The sequence below is a fragment of the Delphinapterus leucas genome, chromosome 3, assembly GCF_059928025.1.
Source record: "Delphinapterus leucas isolate spDelLeu-1000000601 "Yukka" chromosome 3, BTC_Dleu_Yukka2, whole genome shotgun sequence".
Taxonomy (NCBI): domain Eukaryota; kingdom Metazoa; phylum Chordata; class Mammalia; order Artiodactyla; family Monodontidae; genus Delphinapterus; species Delphinapterus leucas.
In genome coordinates this window covers 102,094,479-102,118,507 of record NC_143131.1, presented here as the reverse complement: position 1 = coordinate 102,118,507, position 24,029 = coordinate 102,094,479, and positions in this window count along the sequence as shown.

Here is a 24,029-nt window from a genome sequence, read left to right as displayed (position 1 = left end):
ATAAAAATACCTGTCATTTTAGCACTTGAAGGCAAAGCCTTAGGAAGAAGGCAGAATTCTTTTCAAGAATTTTTTTTCTAGACAATACCTTAATGACGTGGGCCTGTTTGGCTATGAAAATTGAGTTGCTCCCCTCCCCCGACATAGCCTAAAAGGATTCCCCACCTGTGATGTGATTACTCTCAATAATTAGCCCAACACATCCCATAGACCTTTATGAGACTGAATTAACAGTACTTTTGCAAGTGAAAAAAAAAGAATTATTTTTTTTTCTGCAGCTGCTATGTTGCCCAAGCCAGGGCCACCATTTACTCCTAGATGTGCTCCGGAAGACGTCATTCACATACACTACAAAGTGAGCAGTGCCTCCTAGCTCTGTGCTGTGAGGTAGCCCTCAGGGCTGTCCAGAGCTGGGTGAGGGAATGTAGAAGAGGGTAGGCTGACACATAGGCACAGGAATTCAGAGAAAGGGAGAAACTGGAAACCAAATCCCTCTGGGAAATCTGTTGAAAATATGGCGAGGGGCACTGGGATTGGGATATTGATTCAGTTTGTTTGCACGTTAAAGAAAAGGGTGGCTCTAGAAGCCTGGAAACTTGGGGATAACCGTAGTGCAGACATTTTCAGTATGCTTCCACAAATACACATCCTCCTGCATTTCCTGTCAAAATGGATCATAGATCTATGAGTTTTGGGGATCCCTCTCCTGGAAGTGCCTATCTGAGTAGAGGGACTCAGCCTCTGTGAGTAAAGGGAGGGAAATCACAAGGCTGTACAAGAAGCCTCACTAATGAATCTTGTTTTCCTCATGTTCTCCCCTTTCATTGATCTCAGCATGTTTCAATAGCTAAAGAGTTGCTTCTCCTACCTAAGAGCAGGAGTCCGAGAACTGAACACTGTGAAGAGTTAATTCAAATAGGTATGTAATAAATTTTAGTTAAATGTTTACGCTTAGAAAAGGATTGAAAAGTTATGTGAAAAAAATCCGTTTAAGATGTTTGTTTTGATTTTGTAAAGGCATGTGCTTTTTTCTTTCTTTTAACATAATTTTTCAAAAACAGTATTTTTTTTTTGTTTCTTATGTATAAAATTGCCTAGACCTTGAAAACATAAGATAATTAGAAAGAAAAATCATTGAACAATGGAGGAAAGGAAATATTCTGACCTCCTTTGCCCTACAGGGAGCCCCTCCTTATTTCAATAAAAGGAAACAAGTCTTTTTTGTTTTAGCTTAAAAGATTGAAATGAAAGTACCCTAAGCTAATGTGTATCTGACAAAATATTTTGCATGTAAACCAGCCAATTTAGAGGAAGCCTGGTTCCGCTGCAAGGGCTATGTGACACCTAAAAAGCAGGCATTTCAGAGGAGGAAGCTTTTCACGGTAAGCCGAATAAGAAGCAGCTGGGGCTCCAGCATTCCTCCTCCCCTCAGATGCTCCAAAACTGGGGACTGAAGTGCCAGCTTTATGTGTAGGCTGCAAGAGCTTATCTTTAAATAGTCATTCTGTTAAATTAATTCATCTTTCATCTATTCATAGGAACGTCCCCTCTCTGACTCCCAGCCGCAAAACACATAAAAGGGGTCTACATTTCAAAGGACTAGTGCCAAATCCTTATTCTCCTGTGCTTGAGTGACTAGATGCCAGGATGGGCACAGATCACCATGAAGAAGTATATAATAACTTCATAAACTGTGAAAATACAAATCTGTCACATTGGATAAGAAACTAGGTGGTTCAGAAACAAATGCCTTTGAAACAGTGAATGCACCTGGTGAGAGGATTTTACCACAAGCCAAAATGTCTGGAAAATGACATCAGGAGCTTGCCCTCCAAAGTACCAGGATATAAATGAAAGGCCAAGCATGCTTTAAGCATAAGGAAAGCTTTCAGGTCCAAGAGAAGGAAAAGATAATTGAGATAATGTCACATTTGACCCTCACTATTCATAGTGTCTGTTACATCGCAGATGTATCAGCTGGTTGCCACCCTTCCAGGCTGTATAGTTTCAATGAAAGTCAGTGCAGTGACAAGAGGACTTGGAGTCAAATGCTCAAGGTCCAGTTCAAACAAGGAGTGCATTTTTATCTATGTGTTCTTGTTCAGTAATTAGCAACACTGCAGCATCATGGGACAGCGAACTGTCTTCAGTCTTCTTGAAACGCTGCATCTGGCCTGACCACCTTCTCCAAGGGAGGATTTTTGCATATGTACATAGACAATCTATGTGAGTGATGGCAGGCAGACTCAAAGAACAGCTTGGGGACTTAGACATTCACACTGAGTACAATCCACAGAGGAAAGTTTGTGCTCATTCATGACAGGAATAATGACATATTGTCATCTGTCCTCATCTCCTGAATCACAGCCACTGCATGGCCAGTCTGTACTGTCCTATATATCAGAACAGAATGGCCACTGCTGGAGGAGTACGGATGGTGTGACCCGACCACTGTGGGAGACTCGCACTCTCATGAGTCTTGTGAGATCGCTGAGACTGCCCAGAACAGCACCTAGAATTGCCCACCTGCTCAGAGTGTATCTTAATGTTCAAGGCCAGCCCAGACCTGCAGTGGACCTCTTCCCACTTTTCAAGGTGATTGTGGGAAGGAACACAGTGGGGAAGGTCTGGGTCACACTGCAATTTCAAATATATGTCTCGGCATGGGGGAGGAGATAATGGCCTGAGGTCACTATGGGCACTCGGGCCATGGGTACCTGCCACCGTAGACACCTGCTCATCCAGGGACTTCTCTTTGCTACATATCCCGGGGGAATTCCTGTTCTCCTTGACCTACCAAACTCTCCTAGTCCTAACATTACCCCAGTGATGGATGGCCTGGGTTGTGTGTCTACCTGACCCAAACACACTTTCCAAAGCCAAATACTTCTGTCAGTACAAAATAAGCATGCTTGCCAAAAACTACAAACCTACAATTCCAATCTGTTAACACTTGTAAAAGATAGAGAACAATCCGTTTCCTTGGATTCTTAGGTCTCCTGTGTTGCCTTTACTATTTTTTTTTAACTACCTTTCAATTCCTACTTGGACACCAAGGTAATCACAGATTTCAAGAGAAAGCCTAAGTGTCTAGATAAAGAGTTACTAATTTGGTCCCCGAGAGCAAGTATCAGGCTTCTTGGTGTGGAGTGATTTGTCTAATGTGGAACAACTCACAATTCAGAACCAATGCTTTAAAACTTTGTACTCAATAATACTCAAATGGCCACACATACTTTAAAATCATTGTAACTACAGCTATTCAAAGAAACACAGGCTTCAAGTATTTCTACATTAAGTATATCTAAGGAAGAATTCTGATCTCATACTCATGATGTAATGTATATCAGAAGCCAGTTTATTCAGGTGAGTGAACTAGACCTTCACATGCAGAAGAAAATTCATACCGGATATTTTTGTATGGTATCTGGTATTTGACATCACCACATCAGCTTATAAACTGTTTTTTTTTGGGGGGGGGTTCTTTGTTTTGGGACTGATTCCTTGAGAAAACATATAGCAATTTTAAAGTCCTGAGCAGTAATAGTTTAGACACTTTGTTTATAAAGTTAACATGAAATCTTCTTATCAGAGTTGAGGGTAAGCTCCATGGGACAATGTAGTAATTAAACTTCTCTGTGAAGTTGTGGGTTCTTAGATGGCATGTCTTCCAAGAAGTTCAGTCCTGCAACCTTGTGATTATAAGGGTTTGGTTTGTGATCATCAAAGCGGTAGGTGTGTGTGTGTGTGTGTGTGTGTGTGTGTGTGTAAGCAAATGACTCAAGCCGCCTATCTACATAGCTGTTTGAAATACAGCTCATCAGGCTAAATTAAAAACACTCTTTGTTGCTCTGAAAATGTTTCTTTTTTTGAAAAGTGCTGATTCAAACAGGTCTGTTGCATGAATTCATAATATCTGTATGGAATTAGAAAGTAGGAGGAGCAGGAAAGGTCTTTGTGCTAACATTTAAAGACCTTACATATATGTTGTTTTTATTATGTCGCCAATTAGTCAAATTAGAGGTGGGGCATAATAAAGGTCAAGAATTTTATTTTCAAGGTCAAAACCTGAGCTTTTAAAAATTATTCGAGGAGGGCTTCCCTGGTGGCGCAGTGGTTGAGAGTCCGCCTGCCGATGCAGGGGACACGGGTTCGTGCCGCGGTCCGAGAAGATCCCATGTGCCGCAGAGCGGCTGGGCCCGTGAGCCATGGCCGCTGAGCCTGCGCGTCCAGAGCCTGTGCTCCGCAACGGGAGAGGCCAGAACAGTGAGAGACCCTCGTACCGCAAAAAAAAAAAAAAAAAATTATTCAAGGAAATTGATAACTCAGTTATGTTTGGGATTTGATCAACACTCAGTCAAACTGAACACTGCTTTAAAATTGTAGGGCCCATTAAATTTGATTTAGCTATTTTTTTACTAAGATGAAAATTATTTTCTGGTTATTGGAAGTGGTTAGGGTTTAAAAGAAATTTAAGATCAGTTTTCCAATAGTGCATATGTGACACGGTCACCTTCCTTTATTTATTCCTTCTCTCCTCCTGACCCCAACACACACACACACACACACACACACACACACACACACTCACTCACCAGGGCATCCAGATTCTGGGGAACAGGGAAAGAGAAAAGTAAAATTTGGAAGCAGACACTGCCTGACATTAAGACTTTACTACCCAACTAATATGAAAGTGTATGGATGAGCATCAAAAAGGATGTTCCAAATTAACTAATATGCAAATGAAAAAATCTAAGCATCTGAAACTCCTTAGAGGATTAATGGTAGATAACATATGCACTTAAATTATTTACCAGCCTGAACTTCACCAGGTACAAACAGCCACAGACTGAAAGAAATTTACATCTGATAGATCCTCACATTGACCTGGGTAAAGATCTACTCCTTATACACTGCCCTAGGGTGATGAGTATTAATTTCTCTTTCTTTTTCTTTAGATCCCACCAGGAAATGCAAAATTTTCCTAGTGCTTCAGTGCTGCCATCCTTAAACCCTAAGCCCCTACAGTATTCATGCTTATAAATGATTTCCTATCTGACTGCTACCCCTGTGTCAACTTTCTCTTATTCTATCTTCACTGTCAATAAAAATATTTTAAAAATATATTTATTTAGGTACTTTAGATATTTGTAGTTCCTTCATTTCTGTAAAGTTCATTTTATAGATAAGGAAATAGGTATCAGTCAGAAATGTGCTGAAAGGCTGAAGAAATGTCTTTTCAAATTAGTCGCTGACCTGTCCCTGGGAATCCAAGCAAGCTTTACTGACAGTTGTCGGAGATAGAATTCAGGCCATCCCTTTAACAGCCTAGATGGCTTCAGGCTTCCCTGGCAATTCCAGAGGGCCTTGACTCCTCTGTTCTAAACCTTCACTGTCTCAGGCTGTTTGAACCTAGCCTCCTTTAAGATTACACCAGGCATCATTTTCTCCATAAAGCCTTTGCCAGTTTCGCTAGGTTGGAAAGACTCACTTCCTCTGAACACTGACTGTTCTTGGCTTACATGGCCTATATCTTAGGGCATTTAAGACTTTCTGTTTTATGCTGTTGTTTCTGGATGTGTGTTACTTTGAAGTCTACTTGAGGGTGCAGTGTTATTTACCTGTCTGCTCTACTTCAGTGCTGAGCATAATTTTATGCACATGCTATGTTCTCAGTAAATGTTAGTTGAATAAGTGAATACAGAATTAAATAAATTAATTGATAACAATACATAAATGGCATGTTATTTAAAGTGTCCAGATCCATATAGATGGTGCAAAGAGTAAAGAAAATCTCATGGCCTCAGCATCTAATCCTAGGTTTCAATTTCTAGATTGTATTTTACAATTATTTTTCTTTGCAGGGAAATGATGAGATTTTCATTTTGCATTATAGAATCATTTCAATAACCAAACAATCCACATTAACTATCTTGATGTTAATAAATATGTCATCATCAGAGAATAAAACTCATTAATAAGCCTGTGCAGTGATGACAGAAGAAACACTACTTAAAGCTATAATTTGCAGATTAAGTGAGAAATGCTACTTTGTTAATATTCTCTATGTAAAGTCTGAGATTGTACTCACATCCAATATATTTTTAGTTTCTAATACACCATCTTGTTCCATATAAGATCTGAGGAGACAATGTCATATTATGTTTGTCTTGCAATTTCCCATATGGGGCTTCAGGTTTACAATACAGATAATTAGTATTATGGAGTATTAGTCAATATTTCATAAATTAGATTAATAATTCCTCTTTGCCTCTCCATAAAATCATAATTTGCTTCCTATATCTTTTTTTGGTATTGATAAAAAGTTTATTAAATAATTAGAAAATAGGAAAAGATTAAAACTGCTCTTTTTAAACTTTTAACTTGAGATAATTAGAGATTCACATGAAGCTTTAAGAAATAATTCAGAGAGATCTGTGTACTTGTTACCCAGTTTCCCTCTGTGGTAACAGCTTGCAAAACTACAGGACAACATCTCTACAAGCATATTGATATTAATACAGGCAAATTTCCCTCTTGTTGCCTTTTATAGCCACACTCACCTACCCCCACCCCTGCACACTGGCAACCAGTAATCAGTTCTTCTTTCTATAATTTTAGCATATTAATAATGTTATATAAATGGAATTATACAGTATATAATCTTTCAGGATTTTTTTTTCTTTTCACTCAGTGTAAGTCCCTAGAGATTCATTCAAATTGTCAAGTGTATCCTCTTTGTAAGTATATTCTGTGGTGCGGATGGACCACAGTTTAACTATTCACCTGTCAAAGGACATGGGTGTTTCTAGTTTGGGGGTATTATGAATAAAACATCCATTACATGTTTTTGTGTGAATGGAAGTTTTCATTTCTTTGCGATTTCCCCAATGCAATTACTGGGTCATATAGATTTATAAGAAATGGCCAAACTATTTTCTAGAGTATTAATACCATTTTTCATTCTCAGCAGCAATGTGAAAGTAATTCCGTTTCTCTTCATCCTTGCCAGCAATTGGTATTGTTGCTATTTTTTTACTTTAGTCATTCTGATAGGTATGTAGTGATATCTTACTGTGGCTGTAAATTGCATATCCCTAATGGCTGGTACACGTTCATGGACTTATTTGTCATCTACTATATATGGTGAAATACATGTTCATGTCTTTTGCCCATTTTCTAATTGGATTACTTGTTTACTGTTGAGTTTTGAGTGCTTGCAATATATTCTAGATGCTAGTCGTTTGTCAGGTAGGTGGTTCAGAAAATTTTTCTCCAGGTCTGTAGCTTGTTTTTCCATCCTTTTGACAGATTTTCACTGAGGACAATTTTAAAATTTTGATGAGGTCCAGTTAATTAATTTTACCTTTTATGGGTTGTGACTTCGGTATCAAATCTAAGAACTCTTACCTGGCCACATCTGTTATCAGATTTTCTGTTATGAATATGTTACCAAAGATTTATTTTTTTCCCTAAAAGTTTTATAGTTTTATGTTTCACATTTAAGTCTGTGACACATTTTGGGTTAATTTTTGTATAAGGTGTGAGATTTAAGTTGAGATTCATTTTTTCTTTCCTGTGTGGTGTTCCAGCACCATATGTTAAGAAAGCTAACCTTTCTCCATTGAAATACTTTTGGACTTTTGTTAAATATTAGTTGAGCATGTTTTGTGGGGATCTATTTCTGGGTTCTCTATATTGTTCCATTAATCCTTATGTCTATCTTTGCACAAGTATCACAGTGTCTTGATTACTGTATCTACACAGTAGGCCTGAGTATTGGGTATATTTATTCCTTCTAACTTATTCCTTTTTCAAGATTATTTTAGCTATTCTAGGACCTATGCCTTTTCATGTAAATGTTAGAATAGGCTTGTCTTGTCTATGCTTGCAAAAAACCTTGCTGGAATTTTGGTAGGAATTATTTGAACCTACAGATTGATTGGAGGATAATTGACATCTCTATTATATTGAGACTTCCAATCCATGAATGCAGTATGTCTCCCTATTTATTTAGGTCTTTGATTTCTTTCATCAATATTTTGTAACTTTCAGCATACAGATGCTGTGTATGATTTGTTAGGTTTTACCTAAGTATTTTATTTTCTTTGGAAAGATTATTAATGGTATGTGATTTAGATTTTGGTTTCCTTGTTTATATATAGCAATGTGATTGATTTTTGTGTGTTGATCTGGTATCCTACAACCTTTCTAAACTTATCAGTTTTAGGAATTTTTTTATTTTTGTAGATTCCTTAGGATTTTCTACACAACGTCATTTTCCAAGACAGTCTTATGTATTCCATTCCAACATGTATGTGTCTAATATTTTTCTTTCTCTTCCTCCCTTCCTTCCTTTCTTCCTTCTTTCCTTCCTTCCTTCCTTCCTTCCTTCCTTCCTTCATTCATTCATTCATTGCAGCAGCTAGAACTTCCAGTACTATGTTGAATAAGAATGGTGAGAATGGACATCCTTGCCTTGACTCTTTCACCATTAAGTATATTATCTATAGGTGTTTTGTAGATGGGTTTTATCAAGTTGAATAAGTTTCCCCTCTATTCCTAGTTTGCTGAGTTTTTTTTAATTATAATTAAGTGCTGGATTTTGTCAAATACTGTATGATAATATGAGCTTTCTTCTTTAGCCTGTTGATATGGTGGATTACACTGATTTTCAAATGTTGAACCAGCCTTGCATGTCTGGAATAAATCCCACTTGGTCCTAGTATATAATTATTTTTATACATTGCTGGATTTGATTTGCTAATATTTTGTTGAGGATTTTTACATCTAGTTCATGAGAGATATTGTAGCCTGTAGTTTTCTTCTTCTGTACAATCTTTGTCTGATTTTGGTATCAGGGTAGTATTAGCCTCATAAAATGAGCTGGGAAATGTTCCCTCCTCTTCTATTTTCTGAAAGATTGTATAAAATTGGTGTTAATTACTTAAATGTTTGGTAGAATTCTCCAGTGAAACCATCTGTGCTTAGAGATTTTTTTTCTGTTTTTCAGGATCTTTTAAATTACTAACTCAATTTAGTGTTTGTAGGACTATTCAGGTTGCCTATTTCACCTGGGCTGAGTTTTAGAGCTTGTGATTTTCAAGTCCATTTCTTCTAAGTTGTCAAATTTATAAGCATAAAGTTGTCTGTAGTATTCCTTTATCATTTTGATGCCTGCAGGATCTGTATTGATAGACCCTGTTTTATTCCTCATATTGGTGATTTGTGCCTTCTCTCTCTTTTTATCTTTGTCAGTCTTGCTAGAGATTTATCAATTTTACTGAATTTTTCAAAGAACCAGCTTTTTGTCCCATTGGTTTTCTCTATTGTTTTCCTGTTTTCAATTTCATTAGTTAATGCTCTTATTATTATTTCCTTCCTTCTGCCAGATGGTGTCAAAAGTTTATTTTTCTATATATTATTTTTTTATAGTTAATTATTTTTTAATTGACATGATAGCCAGTCCATAAGTATGATTTTAGCTGTGTTAAATACTGAATAATCTTTAAATTGGTAACAATGTTTAGTATTTAAATGTTCATGGTGACAAAAGTTTAGAGAGAAAACAGGAAAATTCATTAACTGGCATGTAATAAATTCAAGTCAAGTTTACATTTGAAGAGATTCTGGATATTTACAAGTATTCTCTCTCAATCTAAAAAAATCATATTGGAGGAAAATTTGCAATATAACTCTAAATCACTGTACATAGATATGTGGAGAGCTAAGAAAGTTCTATAAAACGTCTTTCTTCCAAGGAAGGACAGGGAAACTGCAGAGTAGAAAATAAACTGGAGAGAAGTGAATTAGCCACACAGGAAAGAAGGGATATTTTAGCTGATATATAGCTGGAAAATTTAGGTAGAGGTCTTACACGAGAATGGGGAAAAGGCAGAAATGTCTGAGTCAGAGAACGATCGCTCCCTAAAGAGAAGTGAGCTGCCAAAAGACCACGGGTTTGCAACTGAGCTAAGCTGAGAATAAATGTAGAGAGAAAAGAAGACCTTTCTTTAAAAAACACATATACATTTTAAAAGAAGTAAAAGGCAAGATTAGAAGTAAAAATACTTGTTAATTAAACTTTAGGAGCTTATGAATTTAACTCACAGTCTCTGTACTCCCAAAGTTTTCACTCTAACCAACTGATTCTGTTTTATTGGATTGCTTTAAAGTATACCACACTTAAAATAGATGTTCGTCCATTAGTTTACATTTTAATTGCTTAAGAGAGATGGTGTTTTTAAAATTACAACTTTTAAATTTATATGAATCCCCAAAGTTTAGCCAGTGTGTGTCTGCCTTAGCAATGAGTCCTTTTGAGCTAACAGTGTGTTGGGTTTCCTGTAGACTACAGAACAGATAAGAAGCTAGGTGCTCGTTGTTTACATCTGCTGGAGTACAAGAACAACCGATTCTATTTCATTTTTACAGTTAGCTCTGGAGAGTAGTTTCTCCCAAGTCTCTGAAAAAGCCCTATCTCTATTTTGCTTTCTCTTCCTCCTTTGTCTACCTAAATGTAGACTTCCAATAACGCTGTGTGCTCAGGCCTTTGCTCTTCAGGTCTTAAGTTCTATGACATCTCAGACTGGAATGTCTGCTTCCCCCCTCTCCCGGCCCCTGTCAAACTCCCATGTGTACTTTTAAATCCAGCTCAGAAGCTACCTCCTCTGGAAAATCATCCCTAAATACACTTTCCTTCCAGTACTCTTTCCATCCTGTAGATATCGCTTGTGCTAACACCTCCCACAGTACACTCTGCATTGCATTTTACACTCCCCTTCCTAACTAGGCTTGATGACAGAGATTGGGTCTATGACTCACCTGTTCCAAGTTCCTAGCACAGGGACAGTGCTTAATAATAAATGCTGTCGAATGAATAGATATATATACAAGCTAGTAATGACCATTAAATAACTCTTCATTAAAATAGCTTTAACACAGCCACAAAAATACTCAGCATATTTAAAGTACTCTTCCTTTTCTGAAGTAATAAAAGAGTTAGTGTAAAAGATATTTTTAATAATTCATATACTTCCTTGACATAGAATTATTGCTAATCGGCAAAGCTTAACTTTATGAAAGAATAAAAACCTAAGCAAGAAATGATGCCTTCTGCTCCCAAAAATTAATATCTATTAAGAGAATGTGAAGGCAAGCTGCAGACTGGGGGAAAATACTTGTAAAAGTCATATATTATAAAGAACTGTTATTCAAAATATAGAAAGTACTCTTAAAACTCAAAAAATTTTTAAAAGCAACCAATTAAAAAATGGACAAAGACCTTAAGAGACACCTCACCAAAGAAGATATATAGATGGCAAATAAGCATATGAAAAGATGCTCAAAATCATATATCATTAGGGAATTACAAATTAAAATAATAATGAGATATTACTACATACCTATGAGAATGGTCAAGATCTGGAACACTAACACCACCAATGTGGAGCAACAGGAACCCTCATTCATTTCTGGTGGCAATGAAAAATGGTACAGCCACTTTGGAAGACAGTTGGGTAGTTTCTCACAAAACTTTTACCATATGATCCAGCAATTGCACTCCTTGGTATTTACTCCAAGAAGTTGAAGACATATCCACACAAAAACCTGCACATGGACATTCTTTGGAAGCAACCAAGATGTCCTTCAGTACTTGAATGGATATATCCATTTTTTAAATAGGGCCAGTAAGGCATTAATAATTTATTGTAGAGGCAATGGAGAACCAGGCAATGTCTAATTATGACAGTGAGGTATTTATGTATATTTGAAAAAGAAAACATTGAGGCAAACTGTGTGGATAACATTTGAAAAAGATAATACTGACTTTAAAAAAAACTGTTGGAGTGGCATATACTAAAGGATAAGTAGAAATTTGGAAATTACTTTTATTAAACTAGAAAACTGATAAAATCTGAATTTAGACAAAATAAAAATGGAAAGTTTGGGTGGATGTTAGATGTAGCGATAACAATAAAATCTAAAATCTACAGATACATTCTAGCTTTCATTCTAAGTCAGAAGTGTCAGAGGATCATGGTTCCTTTAAATCTAAGCTCCTACATTCCAACACACCCATTAAGCAAATAAAGTCATGCTTTCCAAAGTGCTATATCCAGACAATGGAATATTATTCAGTGTTACATAGAAATGAGCCATCAAACCATGAAAAGACATGGAGGAACCTAAGTGAAAGAAGTCAATCTGAAAAGTCTACATACTATATGATCCCAACTACATGACATTCTAGAAAAGGCAAAACAATGGAGACAGTAAGAAGTTCAGTATTTGCCAGGGGTTGTGGGGAGGGAGAGACAAATAGAGCACAGAGGCTTTTTAGGGCAGTGAAACTATTCTGCATGGTACTGTAATAGTGGATAAATGCCATTATACATTTGTCCAAACTCACAGAACTTACAATTGTGAACCTTAGTGTAGATTATGGACTTTCGGTGATAATAATGCATTAATGTAGGTTCATCAATTGTAACAAATGTACCACTCTGCTGGGGGATGTTGATAGTGGGCAAGTTTGTGTAGGGAGCAGTGAGGAGGAATGGAAGAGGGGAGTATATGGGAACTCTTTGTACTCTCTGCTCATTTTTGCTGTGACCATAAAACTACTCTAAAATAAAATCTATTAGGGAAAAAAAAAGAATATCTGTTCTACATTTTTTGAGTGTAAGTAATTAACATAAAGATGACAGCACTATTGCATGACAGTGCAGGATCTAGCTACTTAAAGTATATCTGTGGATCAGCTGCAAGGACAGTACCTGAGAGCTTGTTAGAAATGCAGAAGCCCAAGTCTCTCCCCAGACCCACCGAATTACAGTCTGTGTTTTAACAAGTTCCCCGGGGGGTCATTCGTATGCACATTAGAGTTTGAGAAACACTCATGTAGAAGAACAAGAATGGAAGTAGGAGCAAGAAGAACCAGGTTCCTCTCTCACCTCATCCACTCATGTATTTAGCATTGGACAGTTTATTGAAACTGCAGGTTTCTAGTTTGTAAATCAAGGGGGTTTGCCTGGGTCAGAAGTTCTCACATTGTGGTCCCTGGACAAGCAGCAACAGTATCACCTGTACTTGTTCCAAGTGCAAATTCTGCTGAACCAGAAACTGTGGGGGTGAGCCTACCATTTGTTTTGTAACAAGCCTTCCAGGTGTTTCTGACCTGAGCTAAATTTGAGAACCACTGGATGATCTCCAAAGTCCTGTTCAATGTGAACATTCTATGATCATTTGGGAAAATTTTAAGTGTCATGAGATTTTATATGTGTATGTGTATGTATGTATACACATATATATAACTTGAAACTAAATTCTTATGCACTTTAAACAAGTAATTAGCTTTATTTTCAGATAGTGCCTTTACCTATTTAAAAATATTTCTTGTATTGCTAGACATTTCTATTGAATTTTTCAAGTAACAAAAGCAGAATCCTTGGACTCAGATACAAAGGGAACAATTTATGTGAAAATATCCTTCAGACAAAGAAACTCTGAGCTTGCTGCCCATTAAGAGATGAAGGTCTTAATCTGACATAACGGCTTTTTTTTTCCTTTTATAATTAGCAAGCCACATAGTTTTAATGCCAGGATGGCTGGCTAGGGTCATTTTCATTACCATAATTCCCACTGAATGCTAAGTATGTTTTCTTTCATCCAATAAGAAAATCTGAAAAAAAAGCAGACAATGTAAACTTTAATTTGGGATAATCATAGAAAAGAAGGCCATGATCACATACCAAATAGTGAATCATGAAACAGCTAATGGGATTCAGTAAGGAAACATAAAGGCAATAACTTCTTGTCTGATTCGAGCAGCATGAGAGAATTTGGCTTCATCTGAAATTCTTTCAAGAATAACACAGAGAAGCACTATTTTTAATTCCTATTTTTATCATAAGAATTCATAGTGTCAGCATCAAACAGTTAGTTATTTTGAAAGATGGAAAAAGTAGGTACATAAACCAGTAGCTCAGTTTTCATCATCAGACAGCTGTTAACATTGTTGTGGAGGGGTGATCTGTATTCCAAGACTGTGGACGCCTGGGGCCATGTTGGCACTCACTTCATGAGCAGAGCACCTACCACCAGAGCTCAAGGGGCCTTCTTTCCTGAGTCTGACTGTGAACTATTTCCTACATACATGAGAAGAGTAGTGAGAAGATGATATATTTGCATACTTTAGGCTTAGTTTACCTGAACCATTTCATTCCTATATGCAAGCCCTGGTAACCCATCACAGGGACATCAGTTGCTGGCTCTGACATCTTCTATCTAAATCGTTAGACTGTAGCCACAGCACCGGTGTTGTTTTCTCCTAAGGATGATCAGTCTCTTGGTCTTTTGAGCCTTGATGAATAGAGCAATTCCACCAACATTTCTGGCCAGATTTTCAAAGGAACAGTTTCCATTTTAATGAGATAAAATTGTCTTTTTATCTCTTATTTTGCAGAAAACAATTTATGGGTTTTAAGCATAAATCAATCAGAAGCCTGAAAAACAGGGGACCCTGAAGAGGGAGGGCCCTTGACAATCTGGCCTAAATGTGTTGCTGATGGCAATAAATCAGTAGGATTTTGATTTCCTATAAGGTGTTTACCTCTCTAATCACTCTACCTTCCCAAAGGGAATAATGTGTTTGGGTTACAAAGGGTCAGGTTGGGCCAAGTGTGAGATGTGTAGTGGGGCAAATGATGTGACACCGAGCAGAGCTGCTGAAATAGGCTTTGTGGAGAATATGCTCAGAGAAGTACCCTTCCCCAGAGAATTCATCCCTCCAAATCCCAAAAGAATACCCCAAGTAGATGGGAGAGACAGGGGAAATAGAGAGAAGGGAAGCTAGGATAAAACAAGGGTCAGGGGAGAGGACCTGGGGAAGATGGAGGAATAAATGGGGAAAAATGGGGGAAATGGAGAAAACAGAGGAAAAAGTAGACAAAAAGAGGGAAAAAATAAGTTGGGAAGGAGGAGGAGAGATGAGAAAAGAGTAACAGAGAGTGATAGGTGGAAATGAGGGTCTGAGAAAGAGCGCCAGGTGGAGAGGAAGCAGAAATGGGGAAATGGTAAAAGGGAGGGGGTGAGGTGGGGGGGTGTTTATCTTGAGGGGGTCGTCATGGGTGTGAACCTGGAGATCTTGTCTAATGAGATCGTGATAACTGCGTGGTAGACAGCATACAGAAGCTTCTCGCCAGCATATGTCTGGCAAATACATCACTGACATGGAAGAAATTAGCTCAGAGCCAGGGCTATTCTGCTAAGATACCTGGTTTTCCTAGAATAGGAAAAGCCACAGGGTGAAATTTCTCTGCTGTAGTCATTGGAAACTAGTAAGTACAGTCAAAGGGAGGATTCTGCTACAGTATTGTCACATCTCAAGTAGCCTAGAAAAATCCCCATTACTCTTCCCATAACGGAGTTTCGGTCACTGCAGGACGTACTAATGCGCCTCAAGGGCTTTCCCTCATTTAGGACTTAACACTAGTCCCCCTGTTGTGACATGACAATATCTGTCACCGCCTCACTCACAGCTCTATGTTTTCTATATGATAAAGGGATACTGTATTTTTATAATACTTATTTTTAGAACATAGTCCTAGTGGGAAGTTTGGGGAAAGAAGTCCAAATATTCCCTTAGTTTTATCCATTGGGTAATAAAGTTAAATTTATTTCTGTTCAGCCTGACCATAAAAATGTATATTATGTATTTATTAATCTCTTTGTTATGTTTGGTCTATATATAAGTTTACTAAAGACACTGGGGTTTGTCATTTGTATATTTTACGATATCGGATTTCTTTTCCTATTTCATACCTGTTTATCCCGTCTCTTATTGTAATGAGCTGAATATTACTTCATGTAATAAGGGTTCTATAAATAAAAATATGCCTTATTACTTTTTTTAACTCTTTACAAACTCTAAGCTAATACTTGTTAATAATTTTAATATCCTAGCACTATGTTTTGTTTTCAGCTTGTTCTCCTGAAATGCTAAAAAATAAATGACACCCAATAAAACACCAATTAAAGAAACCTTCAAAAGCCTTTGTTTGATTTTTGTTAGAAGTACTTCCTACATACACAATTTGGAATGTGTTCAACATAAGTGTGAATCATCACTATGTAATGTTTGAGAATATGTTGAAAAGAAAGCCTTTGCAGAAGAAAATGTAACTTACAATAATCTTATAGCATCTGGTTCACACCTGGAAAAGTAAAATTTACAGTGTTGCACTGTTATAATTTTAGAACAGTAACGTGAACTGTCTTTGGATTTCAGACCATTTCTACTACCAAAACTAATTTGAGCCGTTTTGTGCACAACAGATAGCTGAAGTAAACACTGGACAGAACTGATTAATTACACTGGCATTCTCTCAAATACCAGCCAGACTTAGCTGCGTGTGAATGTCTTTGTGTTATTATGATGCTCGGAAGTTCGGACTCTACTTTCTTTAGTCTGTACTTTTTAGCCTAAGCCATGAATATACCTATCCTCAAGACTTGTAGGTAAAATCTATTTATGCATAGGAATAACATATCAGGTGCTTTCCAAATGATGCAAAAATGTTAGTGAAGCCCAGTACAGAATGAATTTTTTTCTTTTTCTTTTAGCATTGTCATTGTTCCTGAATGTGATTCTAATTCAGTCCTTCATTATATCAAATATCGTACACAGGAAGGCATTCTGAAGGCTTTTTTTTCTTTGTGTTTCCCTTTTGGCCCATCAGTTCTTAAGTTTTGTGCATGAAATAATTTTATTAAAAGGTGAGAAGTGTCTATAAAACAGTTAATTTTTTTCCCAAATGATGTCAAACAAATCTCTGTATCTATTTTCACATTATCTGTATTAGTGGAGCCCCTCCTTTCCCTCTCACCTTCCTAAACCCTCTACTTATGTCCTGTCTGCTCAGTTTCCTCACGTGTGTTTGCTGATGTGCACTCATAAACAGGTCTGCACACACGCTAACCTTAGGCACTTTCTTCTTTCCTTGTCATTTTTTCCTTAATGTTTTGGCCCTGATTCTACCACTTGATATCTGAGATCAGGATGAAGTAGTGAAGGAGGCTAAGACTAAGTTCCACCTTCTCCTTTCTTTCTTTATTACCTCTCCCGTCTTTCCTTCCTCTCACTGAATCAGTGCCCTCACGCTATACCTCAGGGCTCTCTCTTCTCAGCTATGTCTTCACTACACATGTACATCCCTTGAGCAGCATCTCCTATTTCTGAATCTTCCCTAGTTCTGCAGTCCATCAAAATGCATCTATTTTGTGCCATAGGGCCTTGTTCTTCAATAGATGACAAACACACTAATGAATTCAGCACACAACTACCCCATCCATGCGAAAGTGAAACTCACTCACTTTTGCAGAGGGCATAGGGTTTCCCCCAGCCGTATGCCTCTTTCTTATCTTCTAGGACTTAACTCACGTCACCTCCTCAGAAAGCCTTTCCCTGACCTTCCTTCTCTAGATATTCTCTATTCCATCACTGTTTATTTCCTTCACAGCATTAACACATTTTTATTCACGGTATTGTTTACCGAAAAGTAATAAATCGTAACTGTACAGTTTGATAGATTTCTACACAGTGGCCTCCTTAGGCCCAGAAGTGTAACATATCAGCATCCCGGAGACTCACCTCATGCCCCCTTTGGGTCATTATTCCTCTTCCACCCCAAACGTAGCCACAATCCTAACATCTGCACCACAGATTAGTTTGCATTTTTTTTAACTTTATAAAGTAGAATGTGCTTTTTGGTTTGACTTCTTTCATGCAATATAATATTGATGAAATTCACCCAGGCTGTTGCATATAGTTGTAGTTCATTCATTTCATTGCTGAACATCATTCATTGTATAACGATACCACAATCTATCTATCCACATTACCACTGATGGACAATTTGGGCCTATTACAAATAATACTGCTATGAACATTTTGTCCATTGTTTTGATGCACACATATACGCATTTCTCCTGGGTATAGGAGTTAGATTCCTAGATCATTGAATAAGAATTTTTCAGGTGTAATATATATTGCAAATAAATTTTCCAAAGTAGTTGTATCAATTTACATTTGCACCACCAAAGTACAAGAGGTCAAAATCCATATCGGGGGGCTTCCCTGGTGGCGCTGTGGTTGGGGGTCTGCCTGCCGATGCAGGAGGTGATGGTTCGTGCCCCGGTCTGGGAGGGTCCCGCGTGCTGTGGAGTGGGTGGACCCGTGGGCCGTGGCCGCTGGGCCTGCGTGTCCAGAGCCTGTGCTCCGCAACGGGAGAGGCCACAACAGTGAGAGGCCCACGTACCACAAAAAAAAAAAAAAATCCATATCAACACTTGGTATTGTGATCATTTACAAAAGTTTAGCCACTTTGGTGAATGTGTTGTTATATCTCATTAAGGTTTTGACTTGCATTTCCCTCATGACTAATAAGGTTTAGCACATGTTCATGTCTGCTGGTCATTTGGATAGTCTCTCTTCTGAAGTGTCTGCTCAAATATCTTGCCCATTTTTCTATTGTGTCATCTGTTGTTTTCTTACTGATTTGTAAGAGTTCTTTATATATTCTGGATATGCAACCTTGCAAGATATATTTATTGAAAATGTCTTCTGCCACATTCTGGCTTAACTTTTCTCTCTGTTAATGATGTCTTTTGATAAACAGAACTTAATTTTGATGTAGTCTAATTTGTAAGTCTTTTTCTTTATGATTAGTGCTTTGATGTTCTGTTTTAAAAATATCTTTTCATCCTTCAAAGTCAGAAAGATATGTTCCCATGCTATCTTCTAGAAGCACTTTCACATTTAGAACTACAATCCACCTGGAATTGATGTTTGGATATGATATGCGATGAGAATCAAATTTCATTTATTTTCATATACAGATATCCAATGACCCATCATCATTATTGAAATGGCTGCCCTTCCTCTACCCTAAGCAGGTTCATTTTTATCATAAATCAAAATTCCTTTTGGGTATAGGCCTGTTTCTGAATTCTCTGCAACATTCCCTTGATTTGTTTCTCCTTTTCTGAATGCCATATTATTTTAATAACTGTTGATTTATGATATATCTTGATATCCAATAGTGTAAATCTTCCAACTTTGCTCTTCTATAAGATTTTCATGACTATTTTTGGCCTTTGCCATTTCCATATATGTTTTAGACTTAGCTGATAAAAACCAAAGACCCTATTTCTAGGAAAACACACACAAGTACACACGCACACGCAGAGCTGAATTTTTTCCTTGAAAATGCAAAACCTGACAAGAGCATAATGATAAAGAAAAAAAATGTCTTTCAGTGAACATCTATTTAAAAGTTTAAAATAAAATTTGGCAAACTGCTATATCCAGCAAACGTCTACTTAAAAACGTGACCTCTGACTGGCATTCACATAAGAGGGCAAGCTACCTAATGTTTCTGTGCCTCAATTCTGTATTTTGAAATCTTCACTTATTATTCTGTGAGGTTCAAATGAAATAACATACATAAAGCACTTGTAAGAGTGGGACATAGGGAGCCAATAAAATTTGAGTATTGTTATTCTTCTATCACAGCACTCCTTCATTTAGTCTCTGCTATAATTCACGATTTATATGTCTCTTTCTCTTGTTAAATTATAGTCTCTATGGTGGAACCATCCTTGGCCCAGGCAAGAGCCTGTGACCTGGCAACTATGCTTTAGTAAGCCCTGTATATCACAAACACCACAATGCTAAATTTATTAAAGGACACATGGGTCTTAGTCACTTGAGATTCAACCTTGAAGACTGGTACAATGTAGCATATGTCACTCTAAAACAACAGCTCTTCTGACTAAACTGTTCAGATCCAGGGAATATCGTTGTCCACCTTTCTTGTCCTATGTGCTCAAAACAAAGATGATTGCACTTGAATGTTGTGAAGGTTAGTTGGTTGTTCCACTGCTCATGTCAGAAGCAAGTGTTTCTCTGAAGTAAGGGGAAGATTTGATGAGCACTGGTGAGCTTAGGAAAGAGATAAGACAAAGTTATTAACTGTCAAATTTTCCCTTTTTAGATAGTGTGAATGCAATCTACTTTTGCATAACAATCATTTCTTTGTAATGCCAAGAGTCTATTTTCTTTGTGTTCTGGTTTGTGATTCTGGAGGTATGATATTCACAAGAGTTGCCCATGGTGGCTGAAATACTTAACAATTCATACATGTAGGTCTAGACAGAACATTCATGGAGCATGTTACTAATTCTTTACCTTGGTAACAAAAGAGATACTTAATGCTAGAAATGCAAATAGTTTTATTTTTATTAAAATATATATATATATTTTTTTGCGGTACGTGGGCTTCTCACTGTTGCAGCCTCTCCCGTTGCAGACCACAGGCTCCGGACGCGCAGGCCCAGTGGCCATGGCTCATGGGCCCAGCCGCTCCGCAGCATGTGGGATCTTCCCAGACTGGGGCACGAACCCGTGTCCCCTGCATTGGCAGGCGGACTCTAAACCACTGCGCCACCAGGGAAGCCCATATTTTTATTAAAATATTGAGTGATATTTCATTATTTTCAAAATTTAAACATTTTCAGCTTTACTTAACTAATTTTGATTTTAAAAGTTAATTTATATGAATCCCTGTTAAGTTCTTCAAAAAAAATAGAAGAGGGAACATTTCCAAACTGATTTTTTTTTTTTTTGATGCTGATCACCCTGATACCAGGGTCAGACAAGACACCACAAGAAAAGAAAACTACAGGTCAACATCCCTAATGAACCTAGATGTAAAAATCTTCAATAAAATATTAGCAAACTAAATTAAACAGCACATTAAAAGGACTATACACCATGACCAAGTGGTGTTTATCTCTGAGATGCAAGGATAGTTCAATGTACACAAATCAGTCAGTGTGATATACCACATTAACAGAATGAAACATAGAAACCACATGATCTTTGAATAGATACAGAAAAAAACATTTGACAAAAATTCAATGTCCATTCATGATAAAGAGTCTCAACAAAATAGGTATAGAAGAAACTTACCTCAGTAAAATAAAGACCATATATGAAAAGCCTACAGCTAAAATCATAATCAATAGAGAAAAACCAAAAGCTTTTCCACTAAGATTTGGTACAGGCAAGGATGCTCTGTACCATCCTTTTTGTCACTTATATTCAACCTAGTACCGGAAATTCCAGACAGAGCAATTAAACAATAAAAAGAAATAAAGGCATACACATTGGAAAGTAAAAAGTAAAATGATCCCTGTTTGCAGATGGCGTGATCATATGTAGAAAACCATAAAGACTCAACAAAAAGACTGTCTGAGCTAATAAACAACATCAGTGAAGTTGCAGGATACAAAATTAACATACAAAAGTTGACGGCATTTCTACACAGTAACAATGAGCTATCTAAAAAGGAGATTAAGAGAACAATCCCATTTACAATAGCAACAAAAAGAATAAATAAAACACTTAGGAATAAACTTAACCAAAGAAGTAAAAAACTAGTATACTGAAAACTTAAAACACTGATGAAGAGATTAAAGAAGATGCATATAAATGGAAAGACATCCTATGTTCATGAATTGGAAGACTTTATATTGTTAAAATGTCAAAACTACCCAAAGCGGTCTACAGATTCAGTGTGATTCCTATCATAACTCTAATGGCACTTTAATGGCATTCTTTACAGAAATAGAAAAAAAAATCCTAAAATTCATATGGAACCACAAAAGAACTTGAATAGCCAAAGCAATTTTCTGCAAGAAGAACAAAGATGGAAGCTTCATATTCTCTAATTTCAAAATATATTCAAAGCTGCAGTATTTGAAACAGTGTGGTACTGGCATAAAAACTGTCATATAAAACAATGAAACAGAGTAGAGGACCCAGAAATAAATCCACACATTTACAGTCAACTAACCTTTGAAAGGGTGCTAAGAACACAGAATGGGGAAAGCTCTTCAACAAGTGGTTTTGGGAAAACTGCATATCTACATGAAATTGGAACCTTATCTCACCATATGCAAAAATCAACCCAAGATAGATTAAAGACTTAAATGTGAGACCTGAAATGGTAAAACTACTGGCAGGAAACAGAGAAAAAGCTTACTGACATTGGTCAAGGCAATAACTTATTTTTTTTTTGTCATGACATCAAAAGCAAAGGCAAAGAGGACGCTTCAAGATGGCGGAGAAGTAAGATGTGGAGATCGCCTTCTGGCCCACAAATACATCAAAAATACATCTACATGTGGAACAACTCCTACAGAACACCTACTGAATGCTGGCAGAAGACCTCACACTTCCCAAAAGGCAAGAAACTCACCATGTACCTGGGCAGGGCAAAAGAAAACAGAATAAACAGAGACAAAAGGATAGGGATGGGACCTGCACCAGTGGGAGGGAGCTGTGAAGGAGGAAAGGTTTCCACACACTAGGAAGCCCCTTCATTGGTGGAAACGGGGGGTGGGTGGGGGGAAGCTTCAGAGCTACAGAGGAGAGCACAGCAACAGAGGTGCAGAGGGCAAAGCAGAGATATTCCTGCACAGAGGGTCAGTGCCGACCAGCACTCACCAGCCTGAGAGGCTTGTCTGCTCACCTGCCAGAGCGGGTGGGAGCAGGGAGCTAAGGCTCGGGCTTCAGAGGTCAGATCCCAGGTAGAGGACTGGAGTTGGCTGCGTGAACACAGCCTGAAGGGGGCAAGTGCACCACAGCTAGCAGGGAGGGAGTCCAGGGAAAACTCTGGACCCGCCTAAGAGGCAAGAGACCATTGTTTCAGGATGCATGAGGAGAGGAGATTCAGAACACTGCTAAACGAGCTTCAGAGACAGGCGCGAGCCGCGGCTATCAGCGCGGACCCCAGGGACGGGCATGAAATGCTAAGGCTGCTACTGCAGCCAACAAGAATCCTGTGTGCAAGCACAGGTCACTATCCACACGTCCCCTCCTGGGAGGCTGTGCAGCCCGCCACTGCCAGGGAGACGTGACCCAGGGACAACTTCCCCAGGAGAACACATGGAACGCCTCAGGCTGTTGCAATGTCACGCTGGCCTTTACCGCCGCAGGCTTGTTTCACATTCTGCCCCTCCCTCCCCCCAGCCTGAGTGAGCCAGAGCCCCCAAACCAGCCACTCCTTTAACCCTCTCCAGTCTGGGCGAACAACAGATGCCAGAGGGAGACCTACATGCAGAGGTGGGGCCAAATCCAAAGCTGAACCCCAAGAGCTGTGCGAACAGAGAAAGGAAAATCTCTCCCAGCAGCCTCAGGAGCAGCAGATTAAATCTCCACAATCAACTTGTTATACCCTGCATCTGTGGAATACCTGAATAGATGACGAATCATCACAAAATTGATGCAGTGGACTTTGGGAGCAACTGTAGACTTGGGGTTTCCTGTATGTGACTGACTAGTTTCTTATTTTTATGTTTATCTTTGTATAGTTTGTAGGGCTTGTTATCATTGGTGGATTTCTCTATTGGTTTTGTGGTTCTCATCTTATTTTTTTAAACTACTTTAAAATTTTTTATTTTAATAACTTTTTTTATTTTAATAACTTTATTCTATAATATATATTTTTTCTTTGTTTCTTTTTTCCTCCATTTTCTATTCAGATGTGTAGCTGACAGGGTCTTGGTGCTCCAGCCGGGTATCAGGCCTGAGCCTCTGAGGTGGGATAGCCACCTTCAGGACACTGGACCACCAAAGACCTCCCAGCCCCATGTAATATCAATCGGTGACAGCTCTCCCAGAGATCTCCGTCTCAACTCTAAGACCCAGCTCCATGCAATAACCAGCAAGCTCCAGTGCTGGACACCCCATGCTAAACAACTAGCAAGACAGGAACACAGCCCCACCATTAGCAGAGAGGCTGCCTAAAATCATAAAAAGTTCACAGACAGCCCAAAACACAACACTGGATGCGGTCCTGCCCACCAGAAAGACAAGATCCACCCTCATCCACCAGAACACAGGCACCAGTTCCCTCCACCAGGAAGTCTACACAACCCACTGAACCAACATTACCCACTGG